The following is a 15,988-nucleotide window of genomic DNA, read 5'->3' as shown; positions in this document are numbered from 1 at the left end:
ATACAAAAATCAACTATATTTCTATGTATTAGCAATGAATATGTGGACACCAAAGTTAAAAATAAAATACCACCTGCAATTGTTAAAAAAATGAAACAGGGCTTCCTAGGTGGCGCAGCGGTTAAGAATCCGCCTGCCAATGCAGGGGACACAGGTTCAATCCCTGCTCCAGGAAGATCCCACATGCCACAGAGCAACTAAGCCCGTGTGCCAAAAAAAAAAAAAAAAAAAAATGAAACAGGTGTAAATCTAACAAAGCATGTACAGGACTTGCATGCTAAAAACTACACAATGCTAACGAAAAATCAAAGAAGACCTAAACAAATGGAGAGACGTGTTCACAGACTGGAAGATTTTGAAATGTCAATTCTCTGGACTTCCCTGGAGGCGCAGTGGTTAAGAATCTGCCTGCCAATGCAGGGGACAGGCTTCAATCTGTGGGCAGAGAAGATCTCACATACCGAGATCAACTAAGCCTGTGAGCCACAACTATTGAGCCTGCGCACCACGAGTACTGAAGCTCTCACGCCTAGAGCCATGCTCTGTAACAAGAGAAGCCACTGCAATGTGAAGCCCACGCACCGCAAGGAAGAGTAGCCCCCGCTCACCACAACTAAAGAAAAAGCCCTCACACAGCAATGAAGACCCAAAGCAGCAAATAAATAAATAAATAAATAAATAAATTTTTTTAAAAGTCAATTCTCCCCAAATTGATATATAAGCTTAACATAATTACTAACAAAAACTCACTAAGATTTTTGCAGATATAGACAAGATTATTCTAAAATTTATATGGGAAGGCAAAGTTACTAGTTTTTTTTAATTAAAAAAGAAGAAAGTGGGAGGAATCCATCTACCTGATTATAAGATTTATCATATATCCACAGTAATCAAGACTGTGGTATTAACGGAAGGTTAGACACATAGACTAACGGAACCGAACAGAAAACCCAGAAATAGACCCACACAAATGTGCCCAATTTAACTTTTAATAAAGGGGACTTCCCTGGTGGCCCACTGGCTAAGACTCTGCACTCCCAACCCAGGGGGCCCAGGTTCAATCCCTGGTCAGGGAACTAGATCCCACATGCCACAACTAAGAGCCTGCACAAGGTAACGAAGATCCCACGTGCTGCAACTAAGATCCAGCACAGCCAAATAAATAAATTTTTTTAAAAAAGTGCTAAAAAATCCAGTGGAGGAGTGACAGTCTTTCAACATATGGTGCTGTAGCAAATGGACATTCATAGGCAAAAAGAAATAAATCTCAACCTTACACAAAAATTAACTCAAAATGGAACACACACTTACATTGGCAAATTGGACCACATTAAAATTTAAAGTATTTGTTCTACAAAAGGCCCCACTAGGAGGGTGAAAAAATAAGAGTGGCATAAAATATTTGCAAACCACGTATCTAACAAAGGATTAGTATCTAGAATATATAAAGACCTCTCAAAACTCAATAGTAAAAAAACCAAACAACTCAATTAGAATATGGGCAAAATACCAACTGTAAAATAGATAGCTAGTGGGAAGTTAATGTATAACAAAGGGAGATCAACTCGATGATGGGTGATGCCTTAGAGGGCCAGGACAGGAAGGGTGGGAGGAAGTCGCAGTAGGGAGGGGATATGGGGATATATGTATAAATACAGCTGATTCACTTTGGTGTACCTCAAAAACTGGTACAAGCAATTATATTCCAATAAAGAGCTTAAAAAAAATTTCAACCTACTCAACAAAAAAATCTAAAGAAAAAAATAGAATATGGGCAAAAGACATGAAAAGGTATTTCACAGAAGATATACAAATGGCAAATAAATACATGAAAAGATGTTCAACATCATTAGCTATTAGGGAAATGCAAATTAAAACCACATGAGCTACTACTTACACACCTATCAGAATGACTAGAATTTAAAAATGATGACAAGGACTTTCCTGGTGGCACAGTGGTTAAGAATCCACCTGCCAATGCAGGAGACACAGGTTCAATCCCTGCTCCAGGAAGATCCTACATGCTGCAGAGCAACTAAGCCCGTGCACCACAACTACTAAGCCTGTGCTCTGGAGCCCCTGAGCCACAACTACTGAGCCCCTGAGCCCCAACTACTGAAGCCCGTGCACCTAGAGCCCATGCTCTGCAACAAGAGAAGCCACTGCAATGAGAAGCATGTGCAACACAACAGAGTAGCACCCACTCGCAGCAAGTGGAGAAAGCCCACGCATAGCAACAAAGACCCAACGCAGCCATAAATAAATACATACATACATACATACATACATACATACTTCCAAAAAATAAAAATAAATAAAAATAAAATAATGACAACACCAAATGCTGGCAAGGATGTGAAGAAACTCATATATTCCTGGAAGGGATATAAAATGGTACAGCCACCCTGGAAAACAGTTCAGCAGGTTCTTTAAACATGCAACTAGAACATAATCCAGGAACCACATTCTTGGGCATTTATTCCAGAGAAATAAAAGCTTACATTCACACAAAACCTGTACCTGAGTGGTTACTGCAGCTTTATTTGTAAAGGCCAAAAAAAACCCTGGAAGCAATGCACACGTCCTTCAGTGAAAGAGTAGTTAAACCGCGTACACCACGGGACACCAGTCGGCAATAAAAAGGAAGCAACTGGTGATACACACAACCTGGATCCATCTCCAGAGAATCAGGATGAGTGAAAAGAGCCAATCCTGAAAGGTTACATGATGTACGATTCCACTGACATGACATTCTTGAAATGGGGAATTTCTAGGAATGGAGAACAGATTTGCGGCTGCCAGCAGTGAAGGAGGCAGCCGTGGTGGGAGGTACAGGAGGTGTGGTTGTGAGGGACCCTGCATCTTTACTGTGGGGACACTGATATCCTGCTGACTGTGACACTGTGCTCTGTAACTTTACAAGATGTTACCACTGCAGGGACTGGGTAAAGAGCACACAGGATGGCTCTGGGTTGTATCTCATAACTGCATGTAAAACTACAATTATCTCAAAAGAAAAAGTTTAATTTAAAAAGAAAAACAAAAAACCTGGAACTTCCCTGGTGGTTCAGTGGTTAAGAATCCGCCTTCTAATGCAGGGACTCAGGTTTGATCCCTGGAGAGCCCACACATCACAACTAGAGAGCCCCCGCACTGCAACTACTGAGCCTGTGCGCTCTGGAGCCCGCCCACCGCAACTAGAGAGAATCTGCCTGCCAATGCAGGGGACCCAGGTTCGAGCCCTGGGCCAGGAGGATCCCACATGCTGCAGGGCAACTAAGCCCGTGCACCACAACTACTGAGCCTGCGCTCTAGAGCCCGTGTGCCACAACTACTGAAGCTCGCGCACCTAGAGTCTGTGCTCTGCAACAAGAGAAGCCACCACAACGAGAAGCCAGTGCATCACGACGAAGAGTAGCCCCCACTCACCACAACTAGAGAAAGCCCTCATGCAACAATGAAGTAACCCCCCCAAAAAAATAAAAATTTTTTAAAAGGCAGATGATATTTTTTAAAAATTAATTAAAAAAACCAAAAACCAAAAACCTGTTACTTCAGAATACTCCCTGCACCCACACACAGGCATTACCCCTGGAAGGGGACCCACCGCAGCCCCAGAGCACAGAGGCTCCAGCCACGAAGGCCTCTGCAGTCCACGGGGGTCATCCCCAGGCAAGGTGGCCTCCATGGCCCTCAGCTGCACTGCATGAGCTCCACCGGCCTCTCCACCAGCTTCTCCTGAGGCCACAAGCACACACGCATACACCTTCTCCGAGGCCTGTGGACTTGACCATGGTGAGGCTCTTCAGCCCCTCTCCCCCTCACACCCTCCTCAGGCAGATCTGGGTTGCATCAGGGAGAGCCTGATGTCTCGACTCAGGCCAAGTGGGCGGGCTGCAGGCAGGGGAAGGAGCAAACATCCTGGCCTGCGTTACACAGCGTTGTCAAGCTGCCACGCTGACGCTTCCCAGACGCACCCAGGCCTCTGGACACAGCTGCCCGATCACAGCTACCTCCAAGGCGTCCAGAACGTTCCATGCTCGGCCCTCAGCTCCACAGGGCCTGTCTGAGGCTCAGAGAGGAGACGGCAGTGACAGACTTCTGCCAGGTGGTAACGCTCACTCTGCTGTCCCCTCAGATTCACCTGCCCTCAGGGTGCGCGGGACACTGAGCAAGGCCGTCAGACACAGCACACAATATGGCTCCAAAGAGGGAGCACCCAGACCTATCCCTGCAGAAATGTGGGCGCCACCTTCCCGCTCCCCTTCTAACACCCCATCATCCTAGAGGCCCTCGACAGCGTGGGACCCCTCACTTCCAAAGCTGCCCCCCCCCCCCACAAACAGCTCTACCCCACGGACTAGCGTAAATACCCTGTCCCCACCCAGGTTCCCTCAAATCTCACCCCCCCCCCAAGTACAGTAACCAACCCAAAGCCAGCTGCTTACGGAGAACTTCCTGAGGCTCCCCTCCTCTGAGCTGCTCTCACTCGTCCACCTCCCCTCGGAAAGAAAACCACCTCAGGCCTCTAGGCTTGCACAGCAGCTCTTCACGCCAGCCTGCTGGCAACACCCTACTCGCCCCAAGGCCCATCTCCCGGCCCCGCGCCATCTCCGTCCCTCCCACTTCCACACTCCAGCGGCTGCCGGCAGGAATCCCACCTTCGTCCAGTGTCCAGCGGAGCGCCCAGTGCAAAGCAGGGCCACGTGACTGAGAAAACAGAGACACGATGAGTCAGTGGATGCACTGAGGCGTCACCCAGCTGCTCCCTGCTTCTTCTCCGAGTGCTGCAGTGAGGCCTCCCAGCCCAGGCTGAGTGAGCCCGGGCCACACCTCTGCCTTCCGCACCCGGGCAGCAGGAGGGACTGGTGCGCCCCCGACACCGAGGGACAACCAGCACCCTGAGGGGCAGGCGGACAGGCGGGCCCCCACACGTCCTCCGCCCTCTTCTGAATCCAGGCCCCTGCCAGCGCTGTGCGCCACACTGGCCCCGCCAACAGGCAGAAAGGCCGCGGGAACCCAGCACTCTCAGGGAGCAGCCACGCGGCCACACGTGGCGAGAACCACGGTGTTCCCATGCTCCTGCCCCAGGAATCCCACGGCCAGAAACGCAGCCCAAAGAAATAACACAGAGCAGCAAAAAGCTCCACTCATGACTTGGAGGGAACTCGATGTCCGACAAGTCAATGGTGAAATGAATGCTGATCCAGCAACTTCCTAAAATATTACACAGCCATTAATTATAATTAATTACTTAAAAATAACTATAAGGACGTCAAGAAACCCTCTAGAGTATGAACCCACAGGATTCGATGGAGCCAGTGCTCCCTGCCCAGAGCCAGGAGGCTTCCCTCCGCCTCGTGGGTGACCTGCACCTTCTGGAAGGGTCCGGCAGAATTTCCCCACAAGCCGCTCTGAAGCTGGAAGCACTCAAGGTGTCAGAGATAAAAACATGAAGCACATACAGTCTCCAAGGGGCTCTCCGTCTAGGGAAGGAGACCAGGCGTGTGAACAGGCAACCAAGGCAGGATGTGAAAATGCGGTCTGTGATTTAAAAATGCAGCAGGACCTGGTGAGACTGGGAGTCAACAAGAGAAGAGCTATTGTGTTCACTGCTGGGATCATGAACGACTCCTAGGGGTTTCGTCTGTTTATTTACATCATTTTCTGTAAAGTAATGCTACTATACAGCACTTTCTAGATGTTATTTTTTAAAAGGAAGGGAAGATGTATGACTGTGCACGCATGCACGCCTTCCGACATAGCCTGATCATTCCTGGCAGAAGATGAGGTTAGGGAACCCCTGTACTGCACTCCCCACCAATGTGACCTAACAGCTCTGGGCAGTCAGTGTAAAGACCCTGGTCTGGGAACCAGGAGGCCCAAGTTCAAGTCCTGGTTCCTTGACTTCATCGTGGTGTAGCCCAGAACAAGATGCTATGTCTGTGAATCTGTTTCACCATCTACAATGAAAGGAAAACACACATACCCTTTCCATTAAAAAATTTTAAAATGACATCAGACACACACACACACTGAGTCACTGGACAATCGATGCCTGAGAGTCAGGGACATAAATCCCAGCACCTACGCGGGCCGTGCACACAGCTGGCACTTGAGCCCACTGGGGGTGGGAGCAGGGACCACCCTAGAGCGGATGCGGCAAGTATGAAGGGGAGGACTGTGACGTACTCGAGGCCAGTCCAGAGGGACCCCAGGACCCCCGACTCTGAGGGCAGGGACAAAGCACGCAAACCCCGCACAGGCTCCCTCACACAGGCTGAACACACAACCTCCAAGCACAGTGACCGTCCCTATGAAAGTTCCTCAAGAAGGACAGTCCCACGCAGCCTTGAGGAAGGATCCATACCTGTGGGGGCCAGTATCCCAGCTTCAGAGAGAGTCCTGGGGCAAAGCGTTCTCTGGGCCCGAGGTGGAGGGTTGAAGAGCTGCACTCAAGCACGCGGCGAGGGCAAATGGCCCTTAGGTAGGGGATTCACTGAGAGATCCATGGGCAGAATGTGTGTGAACTGCAGCTAATATATCTTCTGTGGTTTTGAGGTTGGTTCCTTGCCCTTCTTTTCCCCAAAAGAGTTTCTGTGGAAACACTTCCACACTCAGCACACAGGCTGTTTAATATTTTCTGCAGTTGATTCCAAAAGGAGAAACGATGCCTGGGTAGCAGCCGTCTGGCCATCTTTATAAGCTTGTAAATCATGAGAGATTTCAAGGTCGCCTGTCTTTTCTGGGACATGTAGATGTAAGTCAGTAAAAGGAAACATGAGCACAAGTCCAAGCCAGTCTGAGGCCTCGCCCCCACCAAGACCCCACTGTGTCCTGGCCACCGGAAAAGCACTTCATCCAAGCACACCGCAGAGGGAGGTCTGCCAGTAGAGCTTGTGCCCACCTGCCTGACGCACATCTGGGTTAGCACATGCCTCTACACACCAGGAGGACCAAGACCCCAGGAATGTGGGGCTTCTCTTTTCGAATAAACCTGTCAGGGACAACCAGCGTCAGCCATCACTGCAGATCCCTCAAGAGGCCACACCAGGCTTCTCCTCCCAACGCCACATGGACCAAACTGTGTTGGAACTCATCTCTAAGACTCGTCCAAGGAGTCTCAAGCCCTGGAGAACACTGTCCTGTTGCTTTACAGCCATCCAGTTCTAGACCTAAACTACTTTTCTCCGTATGGGCACCACCTGCCCCACGCACTCCAGGGTCTGCCATCTGCCTCCAGAAACCAGCAGAGGACCAGCAGCCACTGTGAAGACACACACAGTCATGGGGCAGCCCCTGCACGTGACTCACGACCATCAGGACCCAGGGCGAAAGCCCAGCTTCCAAGCAAGACAGGAAAGCGTCAGGTGTGGGGCCCTGAGGACACACACTCCTTCTGAGTTGGCACCTGGGAAGCATGTGTGAAATGCCCATCAGTTTGCTCTCTTAGTCACAGCTGTCTCCACCCACTGTCACCACAGGCAACACTCATGGCTTACGAGGCAGGTCACTGCTCCAGGCACTTCGCGTCATGTACTCTGTGCCACTCTTCCCTCCATTTCACATACAAGGAAATTGCAGTGTCTAAGCAGGTGTGAGTCAAGGCCACCTGGCCCAATATCTTGCCTTTAACCACCTGACACCGCCCATCAGTGAGCCACTCCCAAAAGTAAAGGCTGGCGCCATCCCAGCAGGACGCACGTCCCCACGTGGGGTACTTTCCTTGGGGGTCTAGTCCTGACCAGCACATCACTCAGTGCCTCCCCCAGACATCCCAGCAGCTGAGGCCTGTGTGTAGCCCCGATGCATGGTCCCCATAAGGAGGTCCCTACAGGATGAACCTCCACAAGCCACCCTCACGGAGCCGCCCACCCAGCCTGGCCAGGCACCACGGGCTGTGAAGGCATTTGGGGAGTGGACAGAGATCATGGGGCTCTCCCCCGGAAGGAGGAGTCTTTCCTACCAGGGGATGAAAGACGTGAGTGTGAACACAGACTCCCACCTCCACCCAGAGAGCATAGAGCCTCAAAAGTGGGGTAACCCTGTAAATTTATCACCCAAACTGGGATATTCTGGGGAATGAGCAGGGAGCCAACTAACTGCACCAGGACACGTGGCCTGGAAGAAAGAAACTTATAAGAAATGCAGTTTACCCATCTTTGCTGCCAAAGGTCAGGATGCAAAGACAACAGAGCCACTGAGAATACCCACAACAAGACAAAGACACGAAAAGTGGAGCCAAGGATAAGGAACTCAGCACCAGGGAGCAGAGAGGAGGGATCTGGGAGACACCTCTGTGAGGAGAAGGAAAAGCAACCTCAGAAACGGAGGTCAGAGGACAAGAGCCAGGGAGGCCAGCTGGCACGTGCAGGGGCCCACACTTCCTTCCAGAGGCCGCCAAGCCTCACACACAGTGCCACCCACCCGGCAGCACGTTATGGAGTGGGGGTTCCAAGGGGAGAGGGCACGTCCCAAAAACGTCACGAGGCCCAGTGTCTTCGGGGCCTCTCCCTCAGGGCTCTAAACCTCGAGACCATCTGCTGACAGTCCGACCCTTCAGCCAAATCAGAAGCAGCACCGGGTGGGGACAGAGACAATAAATACTTGGTGAAACAATGACCCAAACTCCAAATAATGTTATTTGATGGCCAGTTGCTTCCACAGAGAACACGTCCACGCTGCCGCCGCACACTTGTGTGTGCACAGACATGCACACGTGGGTGTGAGAGGGCGAGGCCAACAGCAGGCCTGTCCAGCGTGCTTCAGGGGGCCTGGGGTAACCAGGACGGAACGCAGGACAGAGGTAGAATCTGAGGTGTTAGCTACACGTGGGCAGCAGATGTCAAACCAAAAATGACAGAAAGACAGGAAGCAAAGATATCAAACAATGGTTTGGCAAAATGTGAATTACAAGCACAAACCAAAAGCGAGGTGGGGGTAATGACTGTTTCGGGGTATTTTTGTCATAATTCACTTTTGGAGGCAGGATTCACACACCATACAACTCACCTACTTAAAAGTGTACAACTCAACGGTTTGTACCACTGCACTCAAGCTTAGAACACTTCCGTCACCCCAAAAAGAAGCTCTTTAGCTACCCCTCCCCACACACTCCCTCCTCTGGTCCCCAGCAGCTGCGAATCTGCTTCATGTCTCTACAGATCTGCCTGATCCGGACACTTCACACGAATGGAACCCAATAACACATGGTCTTTTGTGTCTGGCTTCTCCCACTGAGCAGATGTTTTCAAGGGTCATCCATGCTGTAGTGGATGCTTATACCTCACTCCTTCTCATGGCCAAAAAATAGCCCATTGTGTGGATGGACCACGTTTGTTTACTGACGACACCTTCTGGTGGCTGTGACCATCCACAGCCAAGTCTGGTGATGGCTGTTAAAATTCCTTTAGGAGAGACCAAAGAAGTGAATGCCACCTGTCAGTGTGACGTCTCAACAATGAGCTCCTCAAAAGCCACAGAGGGGGAAGGGCTGAAGGGGGTGCTGGAAGGGTCCTGAGAGGCTCCCTGTAGGCAGCCTGGGAGGCAGGAGCCTAACCGCTCAGACCGAGCGTGAGCAGGAGCCCTCACAGAGGGAACCTCCACACACAGGCCATCCCCCCCCCCCCCCCACACACACACACAGGCTGGACAGGAGGTGGCTGCAAGTGGACAAGAAGGCGCAAAGAAGTATTTTCTTTAACAGAGGCCATAAAATACAGTCATAGCAAAAATTGTGGGATAACTAAAAGATCTGAGTCTGTGAGGATAACCTCTCATCTAACATTAAAGACACCGGGATTCCGGGACTTCCCTGGTGACCCAGTGGTTACGATGCCAAGTTTCTGTGCTTCACTGCAAGAGGTGCGGGTTCGATGCCTGGTTGGGGAACTAAGATCCCACAAGCCATGAGGTGCAGCCAAAAAGAAATTTTTTATATTTTTTTAATTAAAAAAAAAAAAGACATCAAAATTCCTGCCAGCTATCAAATCCAAGGGGCAGGACCTGGCTAAGTAACACTTTAATCCCAAAGAGGAGGGTAATTTTCCTCCTCCAAGGAAAATTCTGAGGGTTGATGCAAGCTTCTTCCCAAAAAATAGAATTTAAAAATCCCTATTGTGTCACTTGAGCCCTCTGGGTGCCGTCAAGACTTCCCTGAATCCCCTTCCCACCCACGTGCTCTGAGGGCGCAGGGCCTGACAGTCACTGAGAGTGAGGAACCCAAGTCTCCCTCTCCACCCTGACTCCCACCCAAGCCCCAACCCTGTGTCTCCAGGGTCTTGCAATGTGTCAAGCAGCACTAAGTGAACAGGGGAAAAGACTGAGGTCGTCATGCCTTCTGGCCACAGATCAAACCAGTGGCAGGGCCCAAGGAGGAACTACCTGCCCCGCTCCGCTCCGCACATCACAGCAGCACCAGCCCCAGCACCGCCAGTTCCATCCTAAACCCCTGGTCATCTCCACCCCTCCCTCCTGAGAGCTGCAGAGCCCACTGAGGAGATGTGACAGCAATGCAACCTCTCCAAGCCTCAGAATAAACCTTCCCCGTGTGTCACATCGAGTCCCCGCCACGTGCCTTACCCACAGTTCACTTCTTCCACGGAGAGCCCTTGACAGCAAGAGGCGAGGGTGGGCGCTCGTGCCGGGCAGCCCCCGTGCCATCCTCTGCGCCACCTCGGGCTCTGCTTATCCTGACAGGCATCCTCACTGCCGCTCCCACAAGGCCTGTGGGGCCTTCAAGCAAATGGCCCAGCTTGAGCCAAACCAGTGGTCCTCAAAGTATGGCCCTTTTAACAGGGCTCTGAGACCCTTTTAAGGGGTCCATGAGCCAAAACTATTTTCATGAAAATATTAAGTCATTATTTACCCTTTTCACACTCATTCTTTCCTAGCATATAGGCTTTTCCAGAGGTTATGCGATGTGATATCACAACAGACCATGTGCAGAAGGTATGCAAATCCAGCTGTCTCCCATTAAGATAGACAGGATGGAGATCTACAAAGGTAAAATGATGTGGCTACTCTAAGCAAATGTTTTTTTCTTCTGGAAAAGTTATTTTTCAGAATACACCTGTTATTTATGTGAACATGTAACAGGTTTATTTTTAAATGAATTAATAAAATTAAATGTCTCGGTTTTAATTTCTCATACAGTAAATACCAAGGGTGTAACCAACATAAACAAAACCCCTGGACTTCCCTGCTGGCGCAGTGGTTAAGAATCCACCTGCCAATGCAGGGGACACAGGTTCGAGCCTGGTCAGGGAAGATACCACATGCTGCAGAGCAACTAAGCTCGTGCGCCACAACTATTGAGTCTGTGTGTCGCAACTACTGAAGCCTTCGCACCTAGAGCCTGTGCTCCGCAACAAGAGAAGCCACCACAATGAGAAGCCCATGCAACACAACTATGAGTAGCCTCCACCTGCCTCAGCTAGAGAAAGCCCGCGTGCAGCAGCGAAGACCCAACACAGCCAATACATAAATTAAAAAAAAAAAAAAAAAGTCCTTTGAGGACCTCAGTAATCAAGAGCATAAAGGGGCCTACGAACAAAAAGTTTGAGAACTACTGACCTAGTCAACCACCCACCCCCAGCCCAGCCCGTCCTCAGATCAGTGCCTGGCCCTCCTGCCCCCACAACGCCCCTGCTCACACTCTGGCTCTGTTAGCCCAAACACACGAGCCTTCAGGTCCATCTCCAGGTTTCCACCTGGAGTCCTTTCTCCTCAACAGCACTACCTTAAAAGGCTGAATCTCACACCAGACTTGCCCCCAGCAGCTGCCTTGTGGTCCACCTGGAAATGAAAGACTCCTGCACACAGCTGGGCAGCACGACCTTAGTCTTGAGAGACAAGCCTCTGCGTGAAGAGGAGGTCTGGAGCGGGGACTGGACTCAACAGTGGGGCAACACCTGCTTGTGGGCCCCCCACCGGGTCCCAGCGGCCGGGAGGCTGAACCTATGCTGTACACACACGCCACTGAGTTCTTCTACATACGCCAAATATTTCATTCTATTAACCAATTTTAACGGAAGAGTTAGAGTCAATCTGTGGTTTTCAAACAGTCCTTCTGGGCCACTGAAGAGCACAGGGTGGGGCAGGCGGCTGGGGAGGGACTGGTCTTGCAGGGGAGGGGAGGGAACCATCCCTCCCCTCCGGACTTCACACAGGCAAGCTCTGAGTTCCATTTCAAGGCTCCGTGCTCCATGGCTAAAGAAATAAACTTTGAATATCAATAATAAGAGTAGTAAACAGGCCAGATCCAGGCTTCCTCTAACTGACCCCAAGACCCTTCGGAGACCGGCTTGCAGCAGCTCGCCCACACCACACCACTCTGGGGCACACCGGCATCCCCCTACATCACCTGGACCTCAGCTCCCACGCCCCTCAGCCCCCTTCCCCACAACACCGAAGCCGGCGCTTCGCTCCTTCTCGGCAGCTGGGCTGATCTTTGGGAGGGAAAGGAGCTCTGGGTGGCTCAGTCACCCCTGCACACTGGCTCGGCCCTCCACCTCAGACCCCAGGGCCCAGTCCCGGACTCCTCCACCCACCCAGCGCCATCTCTGCCCCGCCACCCCACAGTGCAAAGTGCTGAGGTCGGGCTTGATGTGCTGCTTCCCAGCGTGGCTCACAACAGACTTCCACGGGACCCAGCAACTCCTCCCCTGGTCCCCGCCCAGAAGAGCTGAAAGGAGGTGTTAGACAGACGTGTGTATGCGGGTGTTCACAGCAGCACTATTCACAACAGCCAGAAGGCAGAACAGCCCAAGCGTCCATCTATAGACAAAGAGATAAACAAAATGTTCTACAGCACATAATGCAACATTCGGCCAGAAACAAGGAGTGAGCACTGATTCATGCTACCACATGCACTCTGAAAACATGCTCAGTGCACAAAGCCAGACAAAAGGTCACAACTGCTACAATTCCATTTTGATGAAATTTGCAGAATAGGTAAATCCATAGGGACAGAAAGCAGATTGGTGGTTGCTGAGGATGGGGGGTGGGGAGTGGGGTGTAACGCCTCCATAGTCAGTAATGGGGTGTTCTTTTGGGGGTGAAGAAATGTTTTACATTACAGAGTGCTGGTGAATTCTGCATGCTGTGGATGTGCTAAATGCAGCTGAACTGTACACTTTAAAATAATTAATTTTACGTTCCACGAATTTTATCTGAAAACAAAAACAAAAATAAAAACCCATACACAGAGTTCACTAGATCCCAGGCCCAGAGATGGGAGGGTACGAGGCCACCGGCCTGCTGGGCATCCTCCCTCCCACTCCCCAGCTCAGCTGCCAGCTGGCCCCTCTGCCCACACACATGCCCTGCAAGCCCAGCCCGTGCCCAGGGCTCCTCCCTGGATGGCAGCAGCTGGAGGAAGAGGGGAAAGGGACACTTTAAAAAGTCCCTTCCCTGTCTGGGCTTGACAAGAAGCCCATGGCCGTGGAATTTTTGGAACATGACGCCATTCCGGGCAAAGGGAGGAATGCTAGAGAATGCGTGGGGACAAAGTTCTGAAGCAATGGCTTTGCAGGAAAAAGTCACACCCTGTCCCTCAAAAGCAGTGCTTCCTATAAAGTGACAGGTCGTACAGGAGAGTCCAACGGAAGGAAAAAAGAGAGAGACAGGAAATTTAACAAGTTCAGCGCAAGCCTCATCCTCCAGCCGCACCCTTCGCAGCACACACCCCCTCTGGCAGGGCAGCCCTCAGCTCCCGGACACGCGGGGCCAAGGGCCGCACACGGCCAGACACCTAAGGTCCAGAAGGCCTAGCTGAGGCCCCGGGTCCGCACGGGCAACAGTGCGAGCAGGAGGCCGGGTCAGACTGGGGTGCATCCTAGCTCTGCCGCTTGCCGTGCGGCCCCCGCAAGTTCCAGGACCTCCTTCCATCTCAGCTCTCTTACCTCTCTACTTCACGAGGCTGCTGTGAATATAAATGAGTTAACAGTGGCCCAGAGGACTTGCCTGGTGGCGCAGGGGCTAAGAATCCGCCTGCCAATGCAGGGGACACGGGCTCGAGCCCTGGTCCGGGAAGATCCCACATGCCGCGGAGCAGCTAAGCCCGTGCGCCACAGCTGCCGAGCCCGCGCTCTAAAGCCCGTGAGCCACAACTACGGAAGCCCACGCGCCTAGAGCCTGTGCTTCACAACGAGAGAAGCCACTGCAATGAGAAACCTGTGCACGGCAACAAAGAGTGGCCCCTGCTCGCCACAACTAGAGAAAGCTGTGCACAGCAATGAAGACCCAATGCAGCCATAAAATAAATGAAATAATTTTTAAAAACCCAAAAAACAGTGACCTGGCACACAGCAATTATCGTTAGCTATGAATGCCACCACTGCCACAATAAATAATCCCAAAGCATGTCAACTGCTCCTTCGATTTAAATACAGAAAATCACACCAGAGAAAGCTGCATGGCCGGCTCGCTGGCCCAGTTTCCAGGAAGAAGACACCCTAACCTCACACGGTTTCTAGCAGGGAAGGGAAACATGGGTGGGGATGAGACAGCATCTGCCTGTTGGAAGAGCTTGCTCGCAGGCTCTCACAAGAACCCAAATCTGTTTGTTTAGACCCCAAGGAAGGGTCCCCTTGACAGAAGCTTCCACCCCGTGGAAGAGTGTCTGTGGTCGATAAAGGATGTGGGGCAGCCACGGGAGGAAACCAGAGGACCCACCCGCCAGCTGAGGTGACTTAATCAACGCTGGCGACCAAAGGGCCTGGCCAGATCTGCTCACTGCCCACGGATCTAGGACTAGGCCCAGGCTGCTCTCTACCCTCCTCTGGCCATTTCACCCAGGCCTAGGGGCAGAGAACCTGGATTCCCAGAAAACTGCTCCTAGGGACACCAGCAGGATAAGCAGCTTCTCTTAACCCTCTCCCACCTTGCTGATGGCCACACAGACACTGCCATGCAGTGACTTCTGAAATCAGGATCTGCCACTGCCATTCATGGGACTTGCAGTGTGCACTTCTCTGGGTGTGGCAGGTGTTCGGGGGTGGCTGCTGTGTTCTGCACTGGCTGCTGGCCTCTGGAGCAGCCCACACACTCTAATGGTAAGTCTCAGCCTGACGGTACCTGGTCTCTTCGCTTCCTTTTTTTTTTTTTTTTTTGGCTGCACTGCGTGGCACGTGGGATCTTAGTTCCCTGACCAGGGATCGAACTCGTGAGACCTGCAATGGAAGCATGACTCTTAACCACCAGACCACCAGGGAAGTCCTGCCTCTTCTTATACTCTAAAAATTCTTAAAATGAGTTCACTTGGGACCTCAGAGGACACGGGTTCGACCCCTGGTCCAGGAAGATCCCACATGCTATAGAACAACTAAGCCCATGCGTCACAACTACTGAGCCCGCGCTCTAGAGCCCGTGAGCCACAACTATTGAGCCCACGTGCCACAACCACTGAAGCCTTCACGCCTCGAGCCCGTGCTCCGCAACAAGAGAAGCTGCCACAGCAGCCTGAGCACAGCAACAAAGAGTAGCCCCGCTCACCGCACCTAGCGAAAGCCCACACGCAGCCAACGAAGACCCAACGCAGCCAATAAATAAATAATTTTTTTTCTTAAATCAGTTCACTCTTTATACTTAAACATGTTCTGGAAATCAAACCCACACAAGCAAACTGACTATGACCCTTCCAATCTCTAGGGGCTGATGTGGGGACGCTGCTCACAGAAAGAAGGCAGCCTAGGCTTCTGCTCTGTGGGCACAGGGTAGACAGAAAGAGAGTCTGAGGACCAGCCATCCCGCAGAATTTTGTCCCAGAGGCAGGTGTCCTCTCTGGGTCAGAGCTTACAAACCGAACCCTGTATACTGAGCGCTGACTACACACCCACTTACGCCTGCTATTTCTTTCATCTTCCACCATCCTCAAGGCGCCCACAGACACGGGTCTTACTGCAGCCCCAGTTTTCAAAGGAGGGATGCAGACACTTAAATTCTGAGTAAGTTGCTCAAGCAGCATAAGACCCAAATCTGAGCTGAA

The 15,988-nt window shown here is 51.4% G+C and overlaps 1 protein-coding gene across 13 annotated transcripts in view; it reads right to left on the bottom strand.

Moving 5' to 3' along the window:
- MPRIP (myosin phosphatase Rho interacting protein) overlaps positions 1–15,988 on the bottom strand; it is a 131,401-nt gene that overhangs the window by 106,438 nt on the left and 8,975 nt on the right. The window contains exon 1 of one of the 13 annotated variants that reach the window (XM_057715588.1): positions 4,662–4,759. The exons of the other annotated variants lie outside the window; for them this stretch is intronic. The gene's annotated coding sequence lies outside the window, so the exon portion shown is untranslated. Of the gene's footprint in view, positions 1–4,661; positions 4,760–15,988 lie in introns of those variants that run through there. 13 annotated transcript variants of the gene reach the window in all.

This window comes from Hippopotamus amphibius, chromosome 17, assembly GCF_030028045.1.
Source record: "Hippopotamus amphibius kiboko isolate mHipAmp2 chromosome 17, mHipAmp2.hap2, whole genome shotgun sequence".
In the NCBI taxonomy this organism is placed as follows: domain Eukaryota; kingdom Metazoa; phylum Chordata; class Mammalia; order Artiodactyla; family Hippopotamidae; genus Hippopotamus; species Hippopotamus amphibius.
The sequence above is the reverse complement of the archived record's forward strand: the minus strand, read 5'-3'. Positions and strand labels throughout refer to the sequence as shown.